Consider the following 14,374-nt stretch of genomic DNA (forward strand, 5'->3'; position numbering starts at 1 on the left):
TGTCATTTCTCAACCGTTTCGGACATGGGGCGGCTCACAAACACACACGCACATATTAACTGTATATATGATGATTTTGGGTGTGCCAGTACAGTACAGTGACAGTACAGTACAGTAGAGGGTACAGTATAGGGACCAAACACGGTAACTCTGTCATTTCTCAACCGTTTCGGTCATGGGGCGGCTCGCCGGAATCGGCCCGGCCCCCATGGTGTGTTCCTGGGGGTCTGAATGTTCCGGGGACCCCCCCGGGGACTTCCTAGGGACCCCCACATGGTAACTCTCTCATTTCTCTACCGTTTCGGACGTGGGACTGCTCGCCAGAACCGGGCCGGCACCCTGGCCGTGGTCCTGTGGGTCTGGAACTTCTGGGGACCCCCACACGGAGTTGCACCACTCACACAAGATTTTTTTTCTTCAGCTAACAGTCAGCTATTTTGGGCATGTGCTGACCAGGGGAAGCCTGAAAGTAGATCCTGACAAAACCAAGGCTCACCAAAATGTCCATCGCTGAAAATGTCACAGCACTCCAGCGCTTTCTTGACATGGTCAGTTACCTAGGAAACTTCATCCCAAACTTCAGTGAGCTTTCAGCCCAGCCGAGACAGCTCACACAAAAAGACAGTGGTGCTTGAAGCTTACACAAAGTCATCTATGAGTATGACACTCAAAAGTTGCATATCCTGTCCACCTGTCCTGTCGCACTTCAAAGACTTCCTTCCTTCCTTCAAAACCACACTCAAAACACATCTCTTCAGGATAGCCTTTCACAGTTGAGGTTAGAAAAGCACTGTATACATTTGAGCTATTATTATTATTATTATTATTATTATTATTATTCAATATCGACCAACCAGTTACACGTAGAGGTGATGATTCACAACATGGACAAGGAATGGCGTGCTTACAAAGAGCCAGAACATTTGCCTATCAATTGGCCAAAGTATCACAAACAATGACGATATGCTCAAATTAAAATGGAGGACTTAGCGGTTGTGGTTGTGTGTTCATGCTTCAATGACTAGTAGGCCTATATATTATACAACCAGTCGTCATAGAAACTCACCACCAAACCCTGGTCATAATGATCAGAATGCAAATTCCAACTATGTACAGTGGCGATTCAGACTCAGATTTTTTAGCAATGCAACAATGTAGAAATACTATGCTGCTAGTAAAAGACCTATATTCAAAATGTTACATTTATATTCAAAAAGGAAAAATACAAAAGTGTTAGCATCATATGTAATATACTTAAGTACCAAAAGTAATGGCTTGTTTATTATGCAGAATGTCTATTTCACAAGTTGTTTTTTCTAATGATTTTATTTTCTTGTCAAAATCTTTAAAAAATACCATGCACATGTACAACACATCACATTGCATACAATAGGGCTTATATTGTATAGTTATTGTACTGCATGTTTGTACTAATCAACATTTAATTTTAAAACCAGTTAAAGCCCAGGTAGGGCCGGCCTTCATTTTTGGGCCTGTTGAGAACTCTAGTTTTCGCCGGCTGCCTTTGGGGCGGGCCCATCTAAAGTTTGGATGGACAGGTATCATATATGCAGATCTATAGGTGATGATCCAGTCTTCTCCATGTATGGTTATCCAGGGTTTGATGAGGTCAGTGTCGTGATCTTCATATATGGAGACGGCCATATATGGAGACTGGCATGAAATGCAGATTTTCCTAGTAAACTGTGACCTACAGTCGCAATAATTGTAGTGGAGTAAAAAGTACAATGTTTTCCTCTGAGATGTAGTGGAGTAGAAGTACAAAGTAGTGAAAACTGGACATACGCAAAAGCACTGATGGAAAGTAACCAGGTTTTTACTACTGTACTGTAAGTACAATTCTGAGGTACTTTTACTTTACATGGGTATGTACATTTTCCGTTCTTTTTTACTTTCTGTGGCCAGTCTCCTGAAAGCAGTCTTGGGCTCATTCAGCCTGCTGAATAAATAGCCACACTGTGGATAGAGTGAATTCAAAGCCAATTGCTCCTATAAATTGGTTCCCCAAATTCACTTCTCTTACCCGACTGAACTCACAGCAGGAAAGACCAAGCAGAATATGAGACCACGGGCCGCAGTGGGTTACATTTGTGGTAGCGAGTACTAGCGAGCACTACAATTTCCTCTCAGGGGGCCACATTTCTAACCTCAGTCAGTCTGTAACCACAACTAAGTGCCTGCCAGCATGTGACGAACATGGTGCTGATTGAGCCGCGATTCAATTCAGGAATTTACTGAAGGAGAGTGCATGCTTTCCATTTTCCTGCACAAGAGTGAGTGTGTTTGACTGTGATGAAAAAAATCCAACAACTTTTATTTACTAACTCGTATATGGCTAATATACGGAGCCCCTAAGTGGCCACGGAAGAAAAATTATCTTAACCCCCCCCGGGCGAGGTATTATCTCGCCTGAGATAATTTACTTTGTCCAGTCGAGATATTATCTCGTCCGGTCGAGATAATTTACTTTGTCCAGTCGAGATAATATCTCGCCCGGGCGAGATAATTATTATTTACCGTATTTAATTGCTTATGGAACGTCCATTGATTTATTTGTAAGTTTGTCATGTTGTACAATGTTTATGCTTTTTGTTCCATTTGTTTATGTGTATTCATGCACGATGATGTGCAACACGCACAGAGACGCTCTCTCTCTCTCAGCATGGGCACACTTGAGCCGACAGGCGCGGCCAAAGGAAGCTGACTCCCGATGTCTTTTCCGGCTTTTTAGACAGCTGGTGGATGGAAAAGAAGCTCCACCCTCTTTTCCATCCCGCAGAGAGAGAGAGAGAGACGCAGAGAGAGAGACACACAGAGAGACATGCAGAGAGAGAGAGACATGCAGAGAGAGAGAGACACGCAGAGAGAGAGAGACACGCAGAGAGAGAGAGAGACGCAGAGAGAGAGAGAGACGCAGAGAGAGACACGCAGAGAGACATGCAGAGAGAGAGAGACACGCAGAGAGAGAGAGACACGCAGAGAGAGAGAGAGACGCAGAGAGAGAGAGAGACGCAGAGAGAGACACGCAGAGAGACATGCAGAGAGAGAGAGACACGCAGAGAGAGAGAGACACGCAGAGAGAGAGAGACACGCAGAGAGAGAGAGAGAGACGCAGAGCGAGAGAGACATGCAGAGAGAGAGAGACATGCAGAGAGAGAGAGAGACGCAGAGAGAGAGAGAGACACGCAGAGAGAGAGAGATGCAGAGAGAGCGTGTGTCTCTGCGTGTTGGACAAATCATAATTTTAGAAAACTTGCATCTGATCGAACAGAAAGCAGCACATCCATGCAAGACAGTAAACTTATATTATTAAAGCATTAATAGGCCTACACAGCCTGACACACAGGTGCTTTGGGTTAATAGAAACATTACGACACTATCTCACACACACACACACACACACACACACACACACACACACACACACACACACGGCAATTGGAGCGTGCGTGCGTCTGTGCGCACGCTGCGCTGTCTTATTAAATATTACTATATTAAAAGAAAATGCATTATTTTATTCAACGTCCAACGTCCAACCATAAATATTTATATAATTACCCGCATAATTACACACACATACTGTACGTATCACTGTACCCAACACAAGGTCGTGTGCACACTGTATGAGTATAATTCCAGTAATTAAATATAAAGCATGCAGTATGAGTTTACCATAAACAAAGATAATGAGCCAATAACTCACACATTCAGGGTTATGATAAAAGCACTCTCATACAGCTGTGTCATGCCCCATTTGCAAATTGATTCAATGAGCTTGAATGACTTCTCCTCCCCTGTTGCAGACAATGTGATGTCCATTATGATACAACCTTACGACCTTACGAAATTGTGTAGCCTATTCTCCTCACAACGCTGGTACTCTCACATTATGTCTTTACATGCCCTCTCTGCATGTGAAAGAGATGATGAGCATTAATTTAGCATCTGAGGCTAATGTCCTGACCCTAAAAATAATGTGAAATGCAGGAATGTAAATCGGAATGTTTTAATCATTGTCAGACATGCATCAGCAAAGAGAAGATAGTGAAATCCATCATATTGCAAGCATAATCATCTACCCCTTGTACAGTACAGTTGTACAGTACAGTACTGGGAATTGAGTGTTTATACCAATGTAGTGGATACAATGTAACAAATATAAATAGAATTTCAGGATAAAGGTATCTTTTCATTATTAGCTCTATTCACACAGTGTCTACTGTACTGTATCATCATCATCATCATCATCATCATCATCATCATCATCATCATCATCATCATCATCATCATCATCATCATCATCATCATCATCATCATCATCATCATCATCATCATCATCATCATCATCATCATCATCATCATCATCATCATCATCATCATCATCATCATATAATTCTGACAATGTCTGTCTGAATGTGTGTCTGTCAGAAACACTGCCGTAGCTCCTCACTGCCTGCACCAATCACTCCCACTTTTCACACAGGCATTGACCATAATAATATGGAGGTATTTAACAAATTATAAATTAATAATGAATTTATTAGTGAATTAAAAATGCGAAAACGCACCCAGGGCTTAGTACCCCCCGCAAGTATTTCACAACGGGTAAGGACTAGTATGAATAATTATCTGTTTGCACTAAACGGCCTTCACCCACATCATAAAATGAGCTTGCGGCTTCTAACAGTAACAGTTGTGATCAATCAAAGACTTAACTGTCATGCTCTCTCTAGCCAAATTCAAATAACTTATTTTCTACCTCCTCTGCACTCAGTCCTTGGGCGTAAACCGGAAATCATTTGTGACCCATTGCGAATGAGAGACAGTCATTGGATTATTATTCATTTTCGTTTTTTCATGTCATATGAAAGGGCAGTGAATCATAGCTTCAAATTTTGTTCAATTTGACCCACCAATTGAAAGCCTTTGAGTCAAAAGGCCCAATCGAATTGAAATCATTTTAGTGACATCATAACCCTAACCCCTCCCACATTATCATACAACAACAGCTGTGGGCGAGGCTTAAGTTCAGGTGGGTGGTGCTAAGGTGAAATCCAGGTATACTTAATGAACTGGTGCGTGTGGCCACATAAAAACATAGTTTTAACACTTGCTGTACACTTTTTTGAAAAATCTTCCTCCTAGTATAATCATAGTACCTGATGATCCTTCATTTCAAAAATCACGGCACTCCATCTTTAAGCATTTATTTCATATATGTCGATTTCAGCTCTGACATTTATTTCAGACATGCTCTAGTATGTGAAGAGTCTGCCTGTACTATATTAACTCATTTTGGATAAAAAAATAATAATAATAAATTCAGTTTTTCTCATCTGGAGCTGGAGGTTGCACAGTCGATCACATTTGCTTCCCAAATGTTTGAGCATACTGTACACTTACAAATTCAATAATGGTTTGATTGATCTTTATTTACACAATCCAGTGGGTTAGTTGTGCGCGGGAGAATGCATGTCGCAGCTCAACAATGTGTTGCATCGCGACACATTGTGAACTTGAAGATCTGCTATTTTCAAATGGACGAAATATAGGGCTGAATTAAGTGGTTAATGTATGTTTTGTAATAATAATCAAAATCTACAAAGAAACTAGTAACTTACAGTAAGTTACATTTGTCAAATAAACGTAGTGGAGTAAAAGTACAATAGTTGGATCCAGGATGTAGTACAGTAAAAGTATTTGAAATTGGAAATACTCTCATTACTCTCAGTACAAATACCTCAAAATTGTAACTTAAGTACAGTACTTAAGTAAATAAAATGTACTTAGTTTCTTCACACCACTGAGTACATTTTGGCTATTCAGTCCTACAAAATTATTGTAATGTGATGTGAAGGTACAGTGTGACAGACTGGCCCTTATAGTGTTTACTGTTTAGTGGGTCCTTATTGAGCTGGGCTTATGTTATCAGGGCTTGTGATCTGCAATTCTGCATGGGCTAAAGATAGCAGTTTATTCATTACCACTTTTCCTCAGGCTGAGATGGATACTTGTCCGAGTTGTTGGTAGTTTAATTCAAGGTCACAACTGATGATGGGAAAGTGATAAAACGATGGGTCGTTTAATTTGCTGCCGATCAAACAGGGTGACATGACGGCAGAAATACATTTCAGAAGCAATATCACTTCCAGAGCTAATCCCTGTAAACTGACCGAAAGCAATTATGTGACATTGCTTACTGTGTCGTCCACTTTCTTGAGAGAGGGATTCCAGAGCTCTCTTTATGTTGGCCCACTTCTTTAGCTGTTCCATTCCTCTATTCCACTGATCACATTTCCCTGTTCTAATGGGAGTGTGTTCCCTCAGCGCTATGTTAACCTTAACCTAGGTCCGGTTTGAGACAATAATTCATGCTAGAAGCCATATACCCACCTGCCACACTGCCAACACACAGATGATGTACACACGCATTAATGCATGCAGGCACGCACATATTTAACCAAAACAATCATATAAATACCTGCAAGCACATGATCATACACAACACAACCAGCTCAAAAAGTTCCTTTCACCACTGTTTAAAATGGAAGCAATGTAATGTGCTTTCACATTGGGCTGAAAGATGTACAGAGTGGATAGAAAATGTTTCATTCCGCATTGCCACAGATTTGCTGCTATATAAATTGGACAGTTGGGTAGTCTCAAAGGATTAATACGATTCAATAATATGGCATTACGTTGACAGACATTACATTGACACATAAGCAGTGCACACACAATTTCTGCTATACAATGTTTCAATTGCAGCCTTTGGACAACTGGGCCCGCTTGCAACGAGGCGGCATCACCATTGTATGCAAGTGTTTTGTCCTGTGTGGGTTTTGAAGGCTCCAGGCAACACCCCTGTGTGATGGAGTAGATAAATGATGGCCTACAATAAGCGACACTAATTACATGCAATTGCATGTTTTCAAATCACTAAAGAAGGAATCCATGATGATCACACATGGTGCGTGCACCTTTGATTGTGTCATGCATTCTCAGCCTGATCATCACCTGCATGCAGCACTTTTCTCTCCTAATCAAGTACACATCCAATCATGTATTACACACAATGAAAAACATTTTCTGGGAACTACGGTAATAGAATCTGTACCCGGAACCAAGCGATGACCCATAATAATGTTATATATAATAACAATGGATGTACTTTTACATTAAGCCACCTCACTCTACACAAACAGGTAGATATACAGTGCATCTGCTCCTATGGGCCACATGGCACAGCAAGGCTTACTTTAGACCACCCCTCGTGGTGCGCAAACGCCCTCTAGGGGGTGCGTGACATGAAAAGGGTAATGGCGGTTTTATGGTGTTATTTAGCACAAACGGCAAAATCCGGTAAACCACTGTTGTAAGGAGATGTATAGAGCAGCTGAAGAAGTATACAGCAGCTGCATATATTTAATTGCAGTGACATTCTGTGATTATTTGCCATAATCATAATAAAAAACAATTATTTTCGGCCAAATAAAACGAGACTGAGCGTTGGGTGCGTCACCTAGGTCAGGAAGTAACAGGGGGTGCACGGCCAAATACGTTTGGGGACCGCTGCTTTAGACCCTTGTAAGACCTCTTCTGTGAAGTTCAAGTCTCCCATGCCGTTCTACGTTCTAAAATTCCAAAATATAAAACATATATAAACAATATAAATATAAAACCCCAACACATGAATAGTGAATAGTATCGCATACGCCAATCATTGCAATGTTTATTTTAAGGTTGGGTTTGGTGCCCACTTGGAGAGAAAATACAATAGCAAAAAGGTAGCAAATGACGTGCCGAACATTGCCGGCACGCCTAAAGCGATGGAGTCGCCATGCCGAGCGTTGCCGCGCCGCGGGGTAGCGCGGGAGGTGAACTCGAAGAAAACGAGAACTCCTTTATCACGTATAACATCAGGCAGGAACCCAAACTAAAAGCAGCTGCTCACTGGAGGAGAAATTACGAGTGTTAGTTCCCTCAGCCTTATATAGATTCCTCAGTCACCCCCAGCTGAGGCCCAGTGGCTGACGACCTGCCCTGCTGTGCCAATCACTTCGCCTAATGGTGAAAGTGCCAGCCCCCAGACAGGCAAAGTGGGAGGCCGTCACAATAGCCTTCACAAAATGGCACTTCACTTTCTCAGCAGACAGGGGAAGTTCAAGCTCTTGCTCAAGGAAATTCAAATAAGGGAGAGGGAAACGAGATGCTTATCTGGTGAGTTTTTGTTCAAAGTTGTGGCCTTTGAACAAAAATGCTGACAGGATCATTAATTTGCAGAGCACAGAGACAGTAATATAGTGCAGTACTGCTACTTATGTGCACCTATCTCCAGCATAATAGATTAGCCATTTGTCTGAACATGTCGGATATTTAATAGCTTATATATATCACAATGTTCTCCAACAGTTTTGATAGACCATTCATAGTGTGAATACTCAGAGTCTCTTTTACCCTTAAATCCATCTTGATGAAGATGTACAGATAGTGTGGTCTCTGCACTTTCCTATCAATAATAGTAGATCGTGATCATAGGACTTGTAGAGTAACCTGAATACAATATATAGTAGTAATATCACATATCTTTTTGTTAGCTATATTCTGCTTTTCAAACTCTTCGTAGGTTTCAAATGGTTGGGTAATAATTTTGCCTAAAATCACACCCAGAGATGCTATAGTAAACAGTATGCTGGTATCCTTAATAGATTGGTTAGATAAACACTGATGTCTCATTACAGTGAGCATCATTGGCTACCCATATGGTCTGAGAGGAAATTGGACACGGTGTGTTTGTTGAAACAATAGGCCTGTCTCACAGCCATTCCCCGCCCCCTTTCCACGCCCCGTTTCCAGACCTAGTGCTGTTGACGTGACGTCACTTCATAGACATTACATGTTAAAATACCTACATTCAGAAGCCATAAACAACGCTTTTTCTGAAGGTAAACTTTATGCTATTTGGTTTAGCGGTCTTAACATCTTGTTTTCTTCATAACAATATTGGTCTTTTACATTTTAACATTTGGAAACGGCCTTAAATGGTGCAGAGAAAGCAGGTAGGGATGTAGCTCTGGTCCATGAGTATAGGCTATGGATATTTATGCAAATGTTGATTTGCATAAATATGAAAACACATATAAACATAAAGTTTGCCATCTTACTGAAACAAACAAAAGACGATCCGGGCACTCAGGAGTAAGGAACAACCTTTTTTTCTTTTCTTTTTTAAAGGCTGTAACTCTTTTTTACTCCTGAGAGCCCGAATCGTAAGTTGTTTTTTTCAAATGCCTTGATCCCGTTTGATCCGTGAGCACCATTTATACTTTTTACCTCCTGTGAGTACCTGCTTTTTTTACTACCTCCTTCTTCTTCTTCATCATCACACATGCTCTGAAAGTGCAACAATCAATGTGATTATATGGCTTTGATGAAAATCACTGTGCAGTGTGCACCATAATGGCCTGGTGGTCACAGAGGCACATCTTAAAGTGTGTGTGTGTGTGTGTGTGTGTGTGTGTGTGTGTGTGTGTGTGTGTGTGTGTGTGTGTGTGTGTGTGTGTGTGTGTGTGTGTGTGTGTGTGTGTGTGTGCGCGTGTGTCTTGGCCTACTTTAATCTCCGGCCCTCTATTGAGGGAGTGAATGTTCTCTTCTCTCCCATTGACGACCCTAAAATAGGTTTGCCGGCTTGATTGACAACTTTGTCCATGTGACAAACAAAATGTAATGCACTGGCGGACAAAAAAACGGACAGGATCTAATCTGTTGCTGCCGATTACATTTTCTTGCCAGTCCTTCTCCTTTATTGTATGAGACGGTTATTTGTGAGGGTGTGCTTTTGTGTGCAGGGTCCCTGTGTGTGGGCATACATGCCTAGTTGGACTTCTAAGATGCCCTGTGTGCTTCATTTAACCTTTTAGCTGCTTAGGTGTCCACAGAATGTTTTAATTGTTTTTATTATTTTTCTTTTTTAAATATTTCTGCTTGTAGCACTTTGAGATTTGTTTCAAATGTAAAGTGCGTTATAAATAAAATGTATTATTATGATTATTATGAATGTTTCTATCCGTGTCCGTGCACTGTTTGCGGGGGTGAATGCATGTTGCAGAGGAAAGCAATTATCTGGGATTCTGGGTGTAGCATAAGCAACTACAGTATCAAACACATGAAATCATTCCTCAAAGAAAATGTGACTCTGTTTGATCTGTTTGATCATGGCGGCAAACTAACTGTTCAGGAGAGGAGGTTTTTTTTTTTAATCCAAAATGAGTTTTGGATGGATCAGGTGATATTCTGGGCCAGATATGACTAGTCTTGGTTCGACTTGATCTGGCCACAATCAAGAAGTCACTAATTCGTCCAGGTCCTGACCGTGCTTGCTGGGCTGCTTTCATATGACATGAAAAACACAAATAAAGAAATAATTAAATGACTTAGCCTCCGTTAGAAACGGGCATTTCTGCATAAAAGATAGAAATTATTATCTATCGCATCTTCATACACATGTATGCTTGGGAAAGAAGACGGAGTACTCTGTATAAATCTGAGTTGTAATATAATGAATTATGTAATGTAAACATGCTGTAAATGCATGAATTATGTAATGTAAACATGCTGTAAATGCAATTGTGAAATGGTGTCTTATAAACCCATGAGGGTTGGGCACATTGTGTGCATGACACGAAAAAATAAATAAACAATCAACAATCATATACACTGAAGGGAGAAAATCTGACAGCATAAAGAACTTGGCGTACATAGCTAAAATGTGTAGTAATGTAAGATTACTGCGATACATGCTGCAGCTTATGTGCAAACATTATGTCTTCAGCATCTTGCAGCCCTAGTTCCAAGATGCTCCGCCTGGGTCAACTTTGTCTTCTGGCTGAGTTCTCTTTTCCTTAGTACCGTTTGTTAAAGTGAATGTAGTACTGGTGCTGCTGCTCTGATTCTGAGGTTGATCTCACGCTGTCCCCTCACTTGAGAACTAAACCCAGAGAACACCTAATTATGAATAACCTTTCCTGTGGATGTAGCTTCCAACGATTGCTATCAGTCATTATGAAAGTGTCATGCTAGTGTGTCAACACAATTGAATTAGCAGTGGATAACGATGGCCAATTTTGGACAGTGCAACACATAAGAGAGAATTCCATTCATTTGCTCACCCACACAATGCTGGCATACCCCAGCCGACAAAATAAACCCTGCAACATCATCAGCATTGGGACCGTGAGAATTGTTTTCTATAAATATTATTTGAATTGTGGAACGCAAATTTCATTTCAATCTTCAAAATGTTATGAACTATTGTTTCGGCTGAAACTGAGTTTTCAGAATGTTGACGATTGATCAAGGCCTCACTACTTTATATTACAGTACTGTATGTGCTGGTGTTCAGAGTCAGCCGTCTGTAACAATGTCTCTTTGGGGGCATTGGTCATTGGTCATGGTCATCAATATATCCATGTGTCTTTCATTCCCGTCACTGCAATGTACTTAATGCCAGTTGAACTTGACTGATGCTCTGATTATCCTGCACACGTAACGTATTCTATAGGTCTTAAAGTATGACCTGCATGCTTAGAACTGCCACAGAGAGGAAGAGGAGTGGGGTGAGGGGGTTAACAATACCATACTTGCACATCGCCAGGGAGATAATCACTTCCATTAAGTCATGGTTGAACCCATTTCATTATTTTATTTGACCTTTGCAAAAGGTTAACTGGGGTGCAGCTCTGCATGCATAACATCGTTCTGCCAACCGAAACAATGCTACAATGGTCATACTGATATATCATAAGTGAAAGGGCAAGGTGCAACATTACTGCAAGTCATGTGAGACTGAAAAATGGTTGATTCACTTTTGTTACAACACAACTACATGCATACATACAATATTGCAACAGATACCCCACTACAACACTATTCAGAATAGTGGACTTCCACAATTTGTAATTTGTAATCATTTATTATGATTCTGACCAGAACATAATAAATACCTTCATCCCTTCCCTTTTGTTTGAGGAGGAAGGCAGGTCCTCTGGAACCATTGGAAACCTTTGTCCTGTGGATAGACTTATGTTTGTGTGTGTGTGTGATATTGTGTACACATTATCAGTAAAGACACATTGACATGTGTGTGTGCGTGTCAGGAAGATGTTAATCTCTGTTCTCCCACACTTTCAGACAGGAAAGCATATTCACCATCAGAAGCATATAATTAACCGTCATAGTCTGGAATGGGTCCAGATGGATGAGTTATTGTTACCATTATTGATACTGGCTGGTATGAAGCCCCAACTATCAGGGATTAATGCTGTTAGAATTTTGAACCAGGAGACCACATCCACCACTTAGGGCCATGATGAATAGTGTTAGGCAAAGTCATTTGCACTGACACTCACTCACTTCCCCTCATTTTATGTACTTTGCTTGCCTTATTAAGGCTCTTACCACAGGCTTAATCGCCTATTTAGAATTCTCCTCTTTGTGACCTAGATGTGTTTTATTTAGTGAATGTAATTAAGGTACCTGCAAATATCATTGATCTAGCCAAATCCATCTTCCTTTATGCGAGCACTCTATTTCTTGTTTTAATTAATTTAATGGCCACTGTGTCTGGACACTGTTAACCTCAATGAAACCAAGGGGAGACAACGGTTTCAATCAAGAGAAGAATTGCAAGGCAACAATGAGGCTCTAATGCCCAGACGATAGACATTAGTATTGGTTATCTGAGCCTATAAGGCAACAATTTGCATTAATTACATATCATGTACTGGTACACAAGAGTGACATTATTTGGGAGACAATAACAACATTAAAGAATAACAAAAGTAAGTAGCGAGGCAAAACACTCAAAGTGATCTTGTACAGTGCTTTTATAGTGCTTTTCAATTAAAGTGTTAGCATTTCACTGGAAGGGAAACATGTATTCCATTGTCAAGCTATTGTGAAGTCTCTTTAGACATGGATGTTTCATCTTCAAATGTGTGTGCATTGTTGTGGTAGGACAATGTTGCAGATTTGACCTTGTTTTCCTTGAGTTTTTCTCAACAGGTCCGCTCTGAAAAACGTGTGTGCCACATCTCTCCATCTTGCTTATAGCCGTGTGTGTGTGTGTGTGTGTGTGTGTGTGTGTGTGTGTGTGTGTGTGTGTGTGTGTGTGTGTGTGTGTGTGTGTGTGTGTGTGTGTGTGTGTGTGTGTGTGTGTGTGTGTGTGTGTGTGTGTGTGTCGCACGTGCGCGTGCGTTTTGTTGTCACCTTTCTGCTGACAACATTTCTGCCTGTGACAGATGGGTCTTTCTGGCGTCTGCCTCCCACAGTAATGCACCGTTCCCTTACAAATAATGCACAAGGCAGGAAGCACAGGTCCAGACAAAGCTACATTTCAGTCTCTTTCAAGGACTTTCACTTGTAGAGCCTGAGGTACTTACATTGACCAATGGCACAGACTCAACCCCTGTGTTCAGTGTCTTTTCTTTTTTAAAGATATTTTTGTGGCTTTTTGCCTTTATTGATAGTTGTACAGTACGTTGACAGGAAACAGGGAGAGAGAGATGGGGGGCATCAGGACTTGAAGTCAGGCTGGATTACCAGCCTAGGTGCCAGGACCGCTAGGCCGACCCGGGCCCTCTGTGTGTGTCTTGAACATCAGAAGGCTGTGTGGCCCGTTTCTCTGCCACATTCAAGCACATTTTTAAAGTTTTCTTTTTGTGGCTTTCGCCTTTATTTTATATATTTATGGCGGGATAGACAGTAGGCTGACAGGAAATGGAGAGAGAGATGGGGGGTGACATGCAGTAAAGGCCGTCGGGATCGGGAGTGTGTGTGTGTAGACAAAAATATGGACACAGCGATTCCATTGGTTTCTACAGAACATTTGGCAGCGTGACGCGTTGTGAGCTTGTAGATCTGCTATTTTCAGCATGCAACTGTTGTAAAATGACCGTGTTTTACTTACAGTATACTGGATCTCTTGTCCACCAGTCCCTTCCTAACATTTTAGTCTAGTTTTTATTTGTTGATGAAATTGACAATATATTTAGTCTTAGTTTTACGCATCATACGTAGTTTTCATTTAGTCTCCATTTAGTTTTTGTCATTGAAAAAAGATAGTCGACGAACAGTTTTCGTCATAGTATTACTCGACGAAATAGCACTGCTCACACGGCCCACCTCATTACCTACTACTACAGGGTGATTCTATTATCAGACATTTACAAATCCCAGACTGCGTAATTTATTTCTTCTCTGGTGCAAAGATTTTGGATCTTTCTCTCCCGAATTCCAGTCATTCTTCAGCAACACTCCTCCTCTATCCACACAGTGATCTTGAACGCAGGCACAA

Source organism: Electrona antarctica (assembly GCF_951216825.1).
Source record: "Electrona antarctica genome assembly, chromosome: 20".
In the NCBI taxonomy this organism is placed as follows: Eukaryota; Metazoa; Chordata; class Actinopteri; order Myctophiformes; family Myctophidae; genus Electrona; species Electrona antarctica.